Genomic DNA, 15558 nt, shown 5'->3' with positions numbered 1-15558 from the left:
GCATATAGGGAAAAATAATCCATGCTTTAATTACACAATGTTGGGTTCCATATTAGGTGCTACAACCCAAGAAAGAGATCTAGGTGTCATAGTGGATAACACATTGAAATCGTCGGTACAGTGTGCTGCGGCAGTCAAAAAAGCAAATAGAATGTTGGGAATTATTAGAAAGGGAATGGTGAATAAAACGGAAAATGTCATAATGCCTCTGTATCGCTCCATGGTGAGACCGCACCTTGAATACTGTGTACAATTCTGGTCGCCGCATCTCAAAAAAGATATAATTGCGATGGAGAAGGTACAGAGAAGGGCTACCAAAATGATAAGGGGAATGGAACAACTCCCCTATGAGGAAAGACTAAAGAGGTTAGGACTTTTCAGCTTGGAGAAGAGACGACTGAGGGGGGATATGATAGATGTGTTTAAAATCATGAGAGGTCTAGAACGGGTAGATGTGAATCGGTTATTTACTCTTTCGGATAGTAGAAAGACTAGGGGGCACTCCATGAAGTTAGCATGTGGCACATTTAAAACTAATCGGAGAAAGTTCTTTTTTACTCAACGCACAATTAGACTCTGGAATTTGTTGCCGGAGGATGTGGTTAGTGCAGTTAATATAGCTGTGTTTAAAAAAGGATTGGATAAGTTCTTGGAGGAGAAGTCCATTACCTGTTATTAAGTTCACTTAGAGAATAGCCACTGCCATTAGCAATGGTTACATGGAATAGACTTAGTTTTTGGGTACTTGCCAGGTTCTTATGGCCTGGATTGGCCACTGTTGGAAACAGGATGCTGGGCTTGATGGACCCTTGGTCTGACCCTTGGTTCTTATGATATGTAATGGTGTGGATAAGGTAGTAATAATGGGAGGTACATGCCTTCTAAAGTGGTGGGGGTGGGGGGGGGTGGTTGAGGAAAGGTTATTTAAGATGCTTTTCCTAGGCATCTAGGGCTTGGTTGTAACAGAGGAGGACTTGGGAGTGTAAGGGCTCCTGGAGGCAGAGATGTTATGAGGATTCTGCTAATCTTGTTTTAATGTTGGAGTATATCCTGTGACTTCATTGAAGATTTTTTTCCCTATGAAAAAGTGTTTTATATTTGGATTTACAATAAAATTTTCTTATTTGAGATCAATAATTGATATGGACATTGGACTTTGTTTTTGGTAAGTCTGCCCTTGAGCCTCCCAAAGACTGGTCTGGTCCACACTGGCGATCCCTGGAGGACCGTGATTGCTGCTGGAGCTGTAGCAGTGCACTGCATATAACCCTTTCTACAGCCTCCAAAGGTGACCTTGAAGAAAAGTGGGGTTTCATTAGGTTGCTAATGGAGTATGAATTGTAAACTAAAGTTCCTTAAATTTATGTGGTCTCTTTAATGATAATTTGGCAATGGCCTGTAAGGGGACAATAATTAATCTATTGATAAGGGCTGAGTCACACCCTTGTTTTAGATAAATCCCTGATTGGTTTTTGGTGTGAAAATGTCGTCTTCTTAAATGGGATGAATCTATAAATCAAAGAATCTCCTAAGAGGTGTGGGGGAGGGAAAGAAAGACACATATGAGCAAATTTTAAATGCATTACTCACGTTAAAAGGCCAAGTCCCAAAGCAAAGAACATCAAGCAGCATAGTCTGAATTGTCAGAAAGGCTTCTCACCCAGGAAAAATGTTGCTAGCAATCATTTGTTATGGGTTTGACAGTTGCTTGGTTTTGATTGCTAATATTACTACCCTTATCACAAGGCTTGGGGGTAACTGTACAGAGTGGCAGTTGCTACACTTGAGAGAAACAAAGGGGTAACCTACATGAAGCAGCAGATACAACCATAAAAAGCTTGCTGGGCAGACTGGATGGGCCATCTTGCCCTTTTCTGCCGTAATTACTATGTTATTATGTTATATACGAGAGTATGTGGGCTGGGCGTGAGTGACATGAATTTTAAAAGCTGCTAATTATGCACATAAATTCACATGCTTGAGCTGTGCCTCAGCTCTGACAAGGTTGTGTTATCGCACAGGCAAGAGTTGGTTGCTATAGTTACCAGTTGTTTTTTGTTCAGCAGTACACATCCATAGACTTGAATGTGACAGACTTGAATGGGAAATAAACAAATGAGACAAAAGTTTTTGTTTCATTTGTGGGGCCCCTCTATTCGGGGGTTCATAAATTAAACAAAAATCGGCTCATTCATTGTATTTTACCAATTTGTTTTAAATGAATGCACATCCCTACATGAAAATGCACTTTTTGTCAATTGATCACTATGCAGCAAGTTCTATCTCCGTTAACTTGTATTTTTAAACGCTACTGTCTGGTGTGGAGGTGTCTTTATTCTTAAGGCACAATAGCCATAAAGGTCCTGAAGCAAGACGTTCCCCATACCGAAGGAACCCCAGGGAGCCTTGTGGGACCCTCAGCCAATCCCTGGTACATGAAGATGTGGCCTTAGGGGCTTACCTAAAGCAGTTGTTTTCTCTGTGGCTTTCTGTTGCTTCAGGTCCCGAGCTGGTCTGAGAGTAGTGTAGGACTGCTGTCCTGACCTCTGGGACTCACCCTAGTTCAAGTCCCTGCTTGGGTTTTACCTGACAACCGCTCAGTGGCAATACTGTAAGATGTCATGCAGAGTAGCTGGGTTCAGTTCTAAAGTTAGGTCTTCCACTCCCTTGCCTGGCTCAAAGCCAAGAGGGTCTGGAGGAAACTGCAGTGCCCCCCCCCCCCCAAAAAAAGGCCTGTGTTTTCCCTTCTATTTATAACCATAATCTAATCCTACAGGAATCAAGATATCATAATGACAAGAGCCTTAGAATTTAATAGAAATTATTTATTTTACTTGATTAAAAAGATTTTTAAAATTTTTCTTAAGATTATAGCTTTAAATGGAATCAGTTTTACTGTTACATTACTCCATTCAGTTAAATGTTCTGGGCACTGTAGACCCTCAGGATCCATTCAAATCTAAATTAAGCCATCCAGCAAGGAAATATACTAATTAAAGATTGCTTCCAAACCAGGATAGATGGCTTTCCTTTGGCCTTTCAGCATTAGCTCATGGGAATGAGGGAATACAGAGTGCAGATGGCTATTAAGGAAGTCAGGGATTCTGACAGATGTATGTTCCACATTTTTCCTCTCTCGCTCTCTCTTGTATACATTATAACAGGTCAATGACTAGAGCTGCTAATAGCAGGAAATATTTAACAAATAATTTGATGCAGTAGATGACAATCCATTTTGCTATGTAAAAAATTAGACTCATCCCCAAAATTTACTATTACTTAAAAAATACAAAGTAGCCACTATAGTAAAACTAAGGACCATCATAAGAAGAACCTTGCCCTTGGTCTCTTCAAGGTTCTCAAGTTATAATCGTTGGCCTTCCAAATGTCGAAGTGAACGTGAATTAATATTTTTTGGAAAAGTTTGATTTTGCAAATTAAAATGAAACTTATCTGTAATGAGCAGTCTCTTAGTTGTTCTTGTAGTCACAACCTAACATGGACTGTGTTTCACGATGACCTGCTTCAGAGGCTGTGAGCAGCCATTCCTGTCTTCTCTTCTATCATTACTGCAAAAAACACAAAGTGCACATTTGAGAGCTGTTGATATAATTGATGTCACTGATAATCTCATTAGCTGAAAATAAAAATTAGCATACAACATAATTAAATTAATTTGATTAGATTAACAAATACCATTCAGACTTTTCAGGTGACAGTGTCTATGTAAAAATCCAAAATTGTTCATTAAAATTCAAGTCTGTAATATGATTCCCACCCTTGACATCGGTAATACTTGTTCCAGTATTGTTCATCTTAGATCAGAAAAGTTATGTTGAAAAGTAATACATTGAGACACTATCAGCTCTTGGAGTTTGTGGGTGGGAAGACGATTTTGATGTTTTGTCAATCTTTTCTTGATAGAACGCTGAGTATAGTCAACATTAATTTACTACATGGAAAAATAATCATGCATATGACTGATGCTGAACAATCAGCATGTCTCTGCAAGCTATTCTCCACTCCAGTAAATGGATGTCACTAGACAGAGCCTGTAACAGCTTGCATACCAAATGAACAAGTACCACAAGTAAAATTACTAGTTGACTCAACACATTACTTTTCCATCTACAATCAGCTAAGTGAAACTTTCTAATAATTCACAGCGTTAATTTTCATTTCTATCACATTCACAGCATTTGCGTTCTACCGATTATACTCACCCCTGAAGAAGCTACGTGCTTGGTAGTGAAACACTGGCCGCTGTTGGGTTCGGAGTTATAACTGTTAAAATGGGGATAGTCTACAATCGACATTTCAAGCTCTTGCTGGACATAAGGACTTTGCCGCAAATTATTAAAAGACCCAACGGCTCTGTTTCCACAGAACACGTTGTTAAGGCTTGCTGATGCGGCTTAAAATGTCATCAAAATAATTGATTGAGATGGTTTAACAGTGTGACACGGGTTCCTTTTATTTTTTGATTTGAGAAATAATAGTGCAACATCTGCATATAAAGGTATTTTATGACTGTCATCATAAAAAGTAAACCCTTCATTAGTGGTAGATTGTCTTATTGCCTATGCTAAGGGTTCTATAGCCAAGTCAAAAATAGCAAATAGCCAAGTCAAAAATAGCAAAGAGGACATAGGGCATCCCTGCCTGGTCCCCCTCCCTACTGAAAAGCAAGCATTGGAAACAATCCTAGTCGTGGGATTAGTGTAAAGCGCCTTGATCCATGCTATAAAGCCATCTGGGAAACTAAAGCGCCTCAACACTGTAAACAAATATGACCAGGACACATGGTCAAAGGCTTTATCTGCTTCCACAGATATAATAGCCCCAGTCACCTTTTTAGAAGAGGTGAGGTGTAAAATATTAAACAAACACCATGTGTTGGTTGACAACCTTCCCTTAATAAACCCAGTTTGATCTGTGTGTACTAACCCCACCATCAGGTCTTCCAATCGAAACTGCAATATTTTTGCCAAGAGCTTAGCATCAATATTGATAAGGGAAATAGGAAGGTAAGAAGCACAGTCTAACAGTCTTAAATTACAAAGCATCCAAAGACCCAACAATGCTTCTGTTAAATTTCCTACTCTGGCACCTGGTATATGCAAATAATTAAATAATTCACCCAGTAAGGGGGTCAGGAAATCCAGCAAAGCCTTATAAAATTCTACTGGATAGCCATCGGGTCCAGGACTCTTCTCCCCCCCGAGAGCCTTAATATCCTTCTCCACCTCCACTGTAGTAATATCAGCCAATAAACAATGTATCTCATCCTCTGAGAGTCTTGGAAGCTGCACTGTGTTCCTTGTTAAAATTTAGAAAAGTTTTCCGCATATTAATATTAATAGCCGGGGCAAGTATTTATATTCCTCTATCTCGAACCCCGTATATAACAGAACTGTCGCTTTGTCAGTTGATTGTCTTACCAGTAGGGAACCTGCTTTGTTACCAAATTCATAATAACGCTGTTTAGTGTATCGCATACTTTTTTCAATCGCAATAACTTATAGGGTTTTCAGTTGATCTCTTACTAAACCAAGTTTTTTTTAAGGTTTTGGAAGAGCAATCCTTTTTAAGTCTCTCCTCTAGCTCTCCAATCTGCCATTCTAAAATTGGCCTGCTTTATTCTTACGACTCGTGTAAGCAATACTACGGCCCCTGAGCACCGCTTTTAATGATTCCTACTGAAGTATAGGATTATAGTCTGCCCCTGCGTTATGCCTATGAAAATCCCTCACTTCTTAAGTGTTTCTCTGAATGCCTTCTGACCCAGTAAAGAAATATTCAACCACCATGGCTGACCTGTTCCTGGCCTGTGCCCCCGCTTTGTGAGATAGGGAAATAATAAGTTGGCCAGAAATAGTGCAGGTCAATATGTCCAATTCTACAACATAAACAGTTAGGGCCTTACTGCAGAAGAAAAAATCAATCCGGCTGTAAGTACAATGTCTGGGACAGTAATATGTGTAGTTTCTACATCCCGGATTCCGTGCCCTCCAAACATCAACTAAATCATATAGGCCCATTCATTTTTTAACCCCACTCCCACCAGTCACACTTCTGCCTTTCCCCCCTGACCTATCTACGCGAAAATCTGCACATTCATTCCAGTCACCACCCAAGCACAAACTGGTAGTATCAAATCTCAAGATTTTATATTAGGGCCATAAATATTCACATACATAATGGTTTGACCATAAAGATTCCCCTTCCAAAATAGCATAGCACCCTTCAGGATCACAAACAGGATCTATGTACTTTTAGTGGAATTTTTTTTTTTTTTTTTTTTTTTAAATCAAAATACAAATCTCATGGCATTGAGAGGAATAGGAAGCTGCTGGGATACTACCTACCCAGGCTCTCTTCAATTGTTCATGTTCCCATGCTTCTAAGTGAGTTTCTTGTAAAAATGCTGGTCCACTTTTTCTTTCTTCAAGAACTGTAAAATCCTAGACTACTTAACAGGTACGGCAATCCCTCATATATTTAAAGAAATTATCTTAACATCTGCCATGATAGAACTTAATTTTGTCTCTACAATATCTAGTTTGCACTCCTGCACCTATCCGACTGAACATACCTGTCTGAGAAGTAAACTATGCTAGGCAAAGCACAATTGCACTACATACAGTACAGAAAATTTCCCCTCCCACAACAACATTCCCATGAATAAGAACCAACCCATAACACCACCCATACTCCTTCCCCTTAAACATCTCATAACAAACACCCCCACCCTTCTCCGCCCATCCAATCCCTGCCCCTTGCATCACTCATAAAAATCATCTCAATGGCATTCTTCCTTACCCTCTCCCTATCAGGCGGTATGTTCTGGCATCTCCGACCTCCAAACCACACTCCCACCATTCCCCCCGCCCCCCCCAACAGGTATCGAGCTCCTCCAGAGTACTAACTGAAATCTGGAGGCCATTACCTTGTGCCAGAGCCAACCCTTTGTCCACCAAAACTGTTTCAATCCTGCTTGCAGCTATGCCCACAACAGCCTCTTACCCGGCAGCATGGCCCAGAGGCCACTGCGGCTGCCGCTGTCCTACCTCCACGGCCTGGAGGCCCCTGCTGCCATCCTTCCTCTGTGGCCTGGAGGCCGTCGCCATCCCTGCTGCTGCCACCATCCGCGGTGGGTCAGCTGCCGACGACCAGGTCTCCCCATGGCCTGGAGACTGCTGCCATCACTGCTGCTGCAGCTGTTGTCCCTCCTTCATGCAGCCCAGAGGCCGCAGCTGACCAAGTCCTCTTCTGTGGCCCAGAGGCCGCCACGGAGCTCCTCTTCCCGCAGCAGGGGCAATTTTCTCTCTTCACGGCAGGGAGCCGCCGACGTCTGGGCCTTGCTTCATGGCATGGACACCACCGGTGCTGTCCCTGGTCCTGCATCCTCCTAGGCGCACGGCCTCTCTTCTCCATTTAAAGGGCCCTCAGTGGGCACAGCCCCGTGGCTCCACCTGATGATGATTCCAAGGCGTCTCCTCTTCAGCCCTATATGAAGGGCTTCTCTTCAGTCTGTCTTCACCTTCGCAAGGAGCTGCCTGCTCCAGATTCTTCACTGTTCCAGATCTTTCCAGGAGGCTCCGAAGTCCATCTCTGCTTCTTCAAGGCACTCTGTTCTTCATGGGAATTCCCTTGTCTTCATCGATGGTTCCTGGTCCTTCATCTCCATCTTCGTTTGTTCTTCCTGGTCTCTTGTCAGATCCTGTGTCCTCGTACGTCCTGTCTTCAGATGTTCCAGCCTCCAGATATTCCTGTCTTCAGATCTCCATGACGTCCCTGTCTTCAGCTGTCCCAGATGTCCTCGTCTCCAGAGGTTCAGATGTCCCGGTGTCCAGATATCCCGGTGTTCAGATGTTCCTGATGTCTAACATTCCAGTCCTGATCCTTTTGTCCCCTTCACCAGCTCTTCGTCCAGCTTCCAGGTTCCTCTCATCCATCTTTCCCGGCGTGCCTCTGTCATGATCTGTGACCAGTCCATGGGGGACTGTGTAGGGCACTTCGTGGCACAAGGCCTACCTTCACGTCTGCAGCGCAAGCCTCTGGAAGACCCTTGTTTTCAATGTTCCTGAATCTGAGTTCCAAGTTACGAGTCTCCAAGCATCCTGAGTCTTGTATCCTGTTCCTGGTCTTCGGAGTACCTCATGCTTGCTTCTGTGCTTGACATAGACTCAAGTTAGATCTTGGGTCTGCTCCAGCGTGATCCGCGACAAGCCTTGGGTGGCTGTGTAGTGCGTGCTGCAGTGCAGTACTCAACCCATACTAGTACCTGTATCCTGAGTCCTCGTCTGACTATCCTGAGTCCTTGTCTTCAACTGAGTACCCTGAGTACTCATCCACGTCTGAGCATCCTGAATCTTCATCCACATCTGAACATCTTGAATCATTGTCCAAGCTTCCAAGTATCCTCGTTTCGTCTAAATCACCAAGTACCTATGTTGTGTTCCAGTTCCAGTACCATCATCTGTCCTCGACCTCTGTCCATCCTGTTGCATCTGCTGTTCCCAGGCGGCAGGTCCGAAAGGGCTACCGAGTGGCCGGAGAGCTACCCCAAAGACCAGCATTGCATTGTTGGGTCTCTTCTGGTGTGTTCAGGTTCGGCAGAGGTCAGGGCCCCTAGTCTTCAGCTTGTCCGCCCATGCTTGGACACGTCTTGCCTGCCTCGGTGCTTCCTCGGAGCTCCTCTGCAGTTGCATCGTGGTCCAAGGGCACACCAATCTCCCTGGAATTGGGATCGATTCCTAGCGCTCCCCCAACAAAACCACAGAAACAAAAAACAGATAAATAAAAAATGCCATCAACCTTGCTCCCAATCTCCCCTCCAAGGAGATGTAATTATGTGCTCCAATCCAATAAACACCCCCCCCCCCCCGGCATACATAGCAAAGTAGACTCCCACTTAAAACTCTGTAATGAACTTATTACGAGCGCGCGCGGGCGCGGTCGTCTCGAGCTGGTGGTGAGCCCTTGGGCCACGGCGAAAACTAGGGAGGAGCCCCAGCCACACCGTGGGAGGTGAGCTGGGCAGGCATGGTGAGCCAGGCGGGTACAGAAGCAGGGAGTCCGACCCTCAGCCGGACCTGCACGCCCATGGTAGCCAACACGGGGAAGTTGACTGATGAACGGTCCTCCGACTGTTCCCGGCCCTTTCGGACCTGCCGCAGGGAACGGCAATGGGCAGCAGGCCGGACAGAGGCAAGGGCAGACAGAGTCCTTTACACTGAAGACGTCAGGCGGGGGCTGAAGCAGACATCTAAGACAGGCTGAAGCAAGACGTTGAAGAGGAGGGCTGGAAGGAAACATGGCACTGTCCATCAGGGCGCCCTACTCAGCCCACCCACGGGACTGAGTCGCGGACCACCCCGTCCCAGACGCGCCCTACACAGCCCAGGAAGGCTGGTCGCGGACCACGCTGAGGAAAGGAGGGTGCAGGGAAGACAAAGCGGAAGATCCAGGCGAACAGGAACTCCGATGCTGGGATACTGACATCCGAAGCCCTTTCGGTTGGCAGGCAGGGAAGCTCAAGAGCCCGTGGGACGAATCCCTCCTGTTGGCCACTCCAGGGCCCAACAGGACAGAAGGCTCAGGAACCAGACAGGACGTAGGGCAGAAGCGAGCAGAACTGGATCAGGACATCAGGAACACATCAAGGCAGACATCAGGAACATCAGGAAGCAAACATCCAGACAGGACAAGGAGCCATCAACACAAGGCAGACCACGGTGGACCTGGATCGGCAAGGTTACAGACGACTGTAGAACCCGATCCGCAGGCCCGTTGCAAATGACAAGGAAGTCCTTATATACTGGAGGTAGAAGGCAACTCCCTGGGAGGAGCTTGCCAGGACCGCCCACCGCTGGCCCTATAAATAAGGAGGAGAGCTGCGGGCCGGCCCCTAGGAGAAGGGCATCGCCAAACAGGAAGTCCAAATGCTGGCAAGCAAGCCACAGGCACAGCTAGGCCTCTCAGGCCCTGGAGCAAGTCCCGGATGGAACACAGGCGAGGCCCTGGCTTCGGAGCGGCCTCCGGAGGAAGGTGAGAGACCACCTGTAGCGCAGCAACAGGGGGGATCGTAACAGAACTGGTAATACTCCACACTCCTTTATATATATATAACTAAACAACTCAGTGCAAAGAAGAAGGAACATTTGCCCCCACCCTCCACAACTAAACAGTCTGTGGAGAAACAAAGAAGGAATAATGAGACTCCTGCCCTTAAGCTAGGGTGACTGAGATTCAAGACACCGTTTCTTTTGAAGAGGTGGATCCACCAGAATGTCTGCTTAGTCTTCAGCCTCCTTTACCCATAAATTGCCATTTAGCAGCCTCCTCTTGCATCTCGGGTTTGGATGAGAATCTCTTGGAATGTGGTAGGATCAATATACTGGCTGCTCTCAAAATTACCTCCGCCTCTGCATGGGATTTAACTCTGGATGCGACATCTTCAATACTGAAGGGTAAGCCGAAAGGAAATAACCAGCGGTATTTAATCGCCTCCTTGCACAATACTGCTATGATCTCTCTCATCTCCTGACATTTTTTCAGCGTACCAGGAGCTAAGTCAGTGTAGACTGCTATAGGGTGGCCATTCCATATCCAAGTAGGCTGCTTCTGGACAAGCCGATGGATTTGTTCTTTGTCAATAAACATAGAAGTATGCAATAATGTCCCTGGATTTCTTTGGGACACAGCTCAGCGCCCAGTGAACCCTTTCTAGCTCTATTGTAGTCTCAGGCTCCCTGCCATCCTGAGGTTGCAAAATCCCATGGCAGATGCTAACCACCAGCACTTTACAGTCCTCATCCAGTACCCCCCCTAAAACACAAATTGCATCTCCTGGCATCGCCCTCTTGAACTCAACATCCATTATCCTCATCCATTCCCATTCCCATTCCTCCAACCCTCCCTCATCCTCCTCCCCTCTCACCCTCCAACCCTCCACCCTCACCCTCCTACCACCTGATCTAACCGCATATATTCCCTGGCACCATGTGAATAATTAAAATGTAAATATAGTTATTGTGAATATAGTTATGTGAATATATTTAAATATGTGAACATGTAACCACCTTTCAAGTTGAATTAGTTGCCTCAATGTTTCCTCCTACTATAAATTATTGTAAAGCCTGTTGCTATGTTATGTTACACTGTGAACCGAGGTGATGTTTTTAACGTGCCCCGGTATATAAAAAACCCTTAAATAAATAAATAAATAAATAAATGATTTTCCAAATCTTCTAATTTGTCCTGAAACTCTGAATTCTTTCTGAAGCACCTGATATTTTCCATCGAGCTGCACCAGAGACTGACTGGGCATCCACACGTTTCTTGGTGTCATCCACTCTACAGTCCAGCTCAGTGATATCCTCTCTCAACTCCGACATTAACTCCAAAATCTCTTGCTTATTATGCTTCATATCAGAGCAGAGCTCACAAAACCAGCTCCTAAACTACTCTTGTGTGGGTAAGCTCTTTTCTGCCTGTGGGTTGTCAGCAGGCATGCTCTCCCTGCACTGCTCCAGTGAACCGCGACCATCTTGCCTCCTTTACCCCACCGACTCACTCTGCTCATCACTGGTTTTCTTATAGGAAAACTGTTGAAAGTCAACGCTTTTCTTAAATGACAGGGGCGGAGCCGATTCAAGATGGTGGAGTAACGCATTGTCTGGGCGTTCTACCGCTCCTTTTCCTTGGTTATGCTGCACTCAACTCATAAGAGATGGGTTAGAGAAAGGGTTTCAGCTGAACCCCTCCCAGCCCTCTTCAATGTAGACCAATGGACGCCCATGTAGTCCGAGGGCAGAGAACGCCGGAGCTTGAATCACTGGGAGTTGAGTGAGAGAGAATCACACTTTCTCTCTCCTCTGATTCGTCAACTACTCTTTCTCCCAGAGCCCGGATTCCCCCGCTGAATCCTGCAACTGTGAGAGTGTCGACCCCTGGAGGGGTAGTATTGCAGGCAGAAGAGGTTAGGTCACTTCCCTCCCCTTCTGAGATGGAGGGTTTACTTACAGCCTCAGTGGCCCAGGCTCTGGATACATCTGGCTTCCAATGGGGAGCTGTGTTTGGAGACAGCCCAGCAGTTGCCGAGGCAAGGGACATTTTTCCTTCTGAATCTGGATCAGAGGTATTGGGTTTCAACACTTTCTCTTTTTTGGTAAGACCCACTCATATTACCTTAGAATCAATATGGAAACCATAGAGGGCCTAAGTAAAGTGATTTCTTCACAATTTAAACCAGTAGAAGTCAAGATTATGGATATTGAAACTAGACTATCAAATTTGGAATTATTTAAAATACAATCTGAGAAACCTTATGATGAAAATAAAACTGAGATTGAATCAGTGAAAGATTTACAATCTTCTATCATTAAGGATAATTCTCAATTATCTTTTAAAATTGGGACTTTGGAAAATGGGGTGAGAAATCAAAATTTAAGATTTATAAACTTTCCTAAGAGTCTCTTGATTACACCGAAGGATATGCTTAAAAGGTATTTCTTGGAAGTCTTGAAGATTTCTGAACAGGCTTTACTGCCTTTTTTTTAAGGCATATTATGTACCGAATTTTAGAAGAGAACCTCCTGTATCAGTACAACATGATCCTGTATTGGAAATGGACAATTTATCGGCAATTTTGGAGGAATCAGTTACAGAAGAAGTTTCACCTACTACTCTTATGGTTATGTTTGTTCTTAAACCAGATAGAGATTGGGTCCTGCACCTTTTCTTCAGGCATAAGTCTCAGTCTTTCCTGAATCTTCAAGTAAGAGTATTTCCTGATGTTGCAAAACAGACCCAGAAATTACACCATCAATTTTTAATCCTAAAGCCTAGAGCCTTGCAAGTGGAAGCAATGTTCTTTTTGAAGTTTCCATGCAAATATTGTATTAAATACTAGCTGAACCCTGCCATGCGTTGCTGTGGCTGAGCCTGGTTAAGTTGAAAAAACAGAACAGAGCAGTAAAGGTTACAGTTAGTGTGTTGTTTTTTTTTTTACCCCAAATGAACAGCACCAGCAAAGAATAGTTTAAATATGCAAGCACACTTTCCTGGCCCCCCCCCCCCCAACCCGGCGAAATAGAGCAACCCACGCTACAGCCCCCCTCTCGGGAGATGTGGAGAATGAGTGCCCCCCCCCCTGTGAAAAACGCACGGCGGAAAATAAGAACGGTCCCCCACCGTGCTCCTCCCTGGCTACCTGTGTAAACTGCCAGCCGGTGGCGAGGGTGTGTGCTAGGGTTTGTTCCGCCGGCTGCCATGTCGCAAAACTTCACCGATGAAAGATGTGCGTCAGGATTCCTGACCTAGTAGGGGCAAATGTCCGCTGAGGATATGGTGCCGACGGCGGACCTTGCCCTTACTATGTCACATGGTATACCGACGTCGTTGTTGTCTCCGTATAGCATAGTAAGGGCAAGGTCCGCCGGCGCCATTTTTGTCGCTGGCATCCGACGGCCCTACTGAATGCGATGTGTCCCGGACCTTTCCAGTGGTGCCGGCGGACAAGCACAGACTTGTTTCAGGTGTTGTGTGTGATCGGAGTGCAGTGCGTGGGTGGGTGGAAGAGGGTACTTTAATTTAAATTCGGAGGGTGTGTGAAATGCGTGGCTTCCCAATGTAGCAGCCAGGAATTCGTGTTTTGGTGTGTTTTGGGAGGGTGGGTGAAGTAAGTGACATTGGCAGACGTGTGGGTGGAGGTGTGTGGTGTGATGAGTGTGGATTTCAGTGTGTTCTGAGGGAGTGTGAATGAAAGACAATAGCCCTGTGTGGGGGTGTGGTGTGGTGTGTGAGTGTGTGTGAAAGGTGTAAGAGGTTGCGCTTGTGCTGATGGCCACCAGATGTCGCTGTTTTGTGTAAGCAATTTTTAAACTTGTATTACCTGTCACAGGTGTGACCTATATGTAATGTAGGTGTATAAGATCCTTCCCGTATGGGAAGTGAATGTTGTGTGCAAATTTGAACGCATTCGGTTAAGCGGTTGGGGAGATTAGCGACGACGTACAAACTATTTAACATTTTTATTTATATAGGTAAAGGTGACTCATATTTTTTTTATCAACCTGCCCAATTGTCTTTATTCTTTGCAGATAAGAAACCAGTTGAATAATTTATCTTGTCTTGATGACTTAATGATTTGTCATTACAGTGCAAGAATCCTAAATTATAGCTCTCCTTCGTTACTCCATTCTCTTGATACTTAATAATTATAGTAATACATTTTCTTGAAATAGTGTACGGCTTCTCCTGGATTGGGGACATGATTTGAATTTTGCAATATTGTAAGATTTCTATTATTTGTTTTATTCCTTTTATGTATTTTCTATGCCTTTTCAGATTTTCATTACAAGAATTGTCTTGTTTAATTTTTTTGAAATTGAATAAACTATAAATTTAAAAAAAAAAAAAAAGTAAATGCTTTTCTTTTTTTGCAACCATCATACCAGTTTACTGCAGCGCAGAAGGTGGTGATTGTTCCATTTTGCTGGTTGATGAACATGTTTTGCCTCGGATTCTGCCCGGGGGAGGTAGGAGCACGCAATCAGACCTCCATTCCACCCGCTGATGTCACCGGAAGTACATTTTTTTGACCACCCCTTTTTTATACGTGAAATTTTGCTCACAAATGCCTACTTACATTTGTATGGTTGGGCTTTTAAAATATCAAGTGCCTTTTTACTAGCATAAATGCTAATTTCAAGTGTGTGATGTTTTGAAAATTCACCTTTGAGCCACCCCAACTCTTGTTGGCTCTTCACCTATTAATCTCCAATAATCTTCTCCTCTGTTTCTCTTTCTCCCTCAGTCATCCCTTATTTCACCCTCAATCTCCCCCTCTTTGATGCTCGTCTTACCTATGAGAGCTATGGACTAACCCACAGTATTTCTGATACGCCAATGAGCCGCATAGCAAAATTTCACTCAAAATTGTCAATGAAAAAATTTGCAATAACAGATAACTACACCTCAACAAGGTATAGTCATCTTGTTTGTGTAAACCAGCCTTCAGCATACAGATTTTTACAAAATTCATAATTAATGAGCTTCTTAGCATGATATTGCAGCACAGCAACTCATTAATTTAGAATCTGAATACAACTTTGCATACAGTGGAGTATATGCAAAAGTTTACGACTTGAACACGGAAAATTTCTCAGTTGGTGCTTTGAATGCATTTTTGCAAAAAATGCACCCTTTTGTGATTTAGCATGTAGAACACTATTTATGGAGCTCTTCTTACCTTAGTACTTAAGCTCTGACTCTTCTCTCCATCAATCTCCCCTACCCCTGCACCCCCCCCCCCCCCCCAAAAAAAATATCTCTTTCCCTCTGGCTCATACTTTCCCTTTGAAGGTTTCACATCAAACTTGTCCCCCCATCTCCCCCTATCATAAATCTTTCTCCCCAATCTCCTCCTTTCTGAGTCACATCTCATAAATCTCAGCAGAACCATAGAAAAGAGAAGCAGAAGCATAGGCAGTGCCAGTGCTAGAGTAATTGGTACCCTAGGTGAACCTTTAGTCATTCACCTCTCCTCCC

The sequence above is a fragment of the Rhinatrema bivittatum genome, chromosome 4, assembly GCF_901001135.1.
Source record: "Rhinatrema bivittatum chromosome 4, aRhiBiv1.1, whole genome shotgun sequence".
Lineage (NCBI taxonomy): Eukaryota > Metazoa > Chordata > Amphibia > Gymnophiona > Rhinatrematidae > Rhinatrema > Rhinatrema bivittatum.
This window is presented reverse-complemented; position numbering follows the sequence as displayed.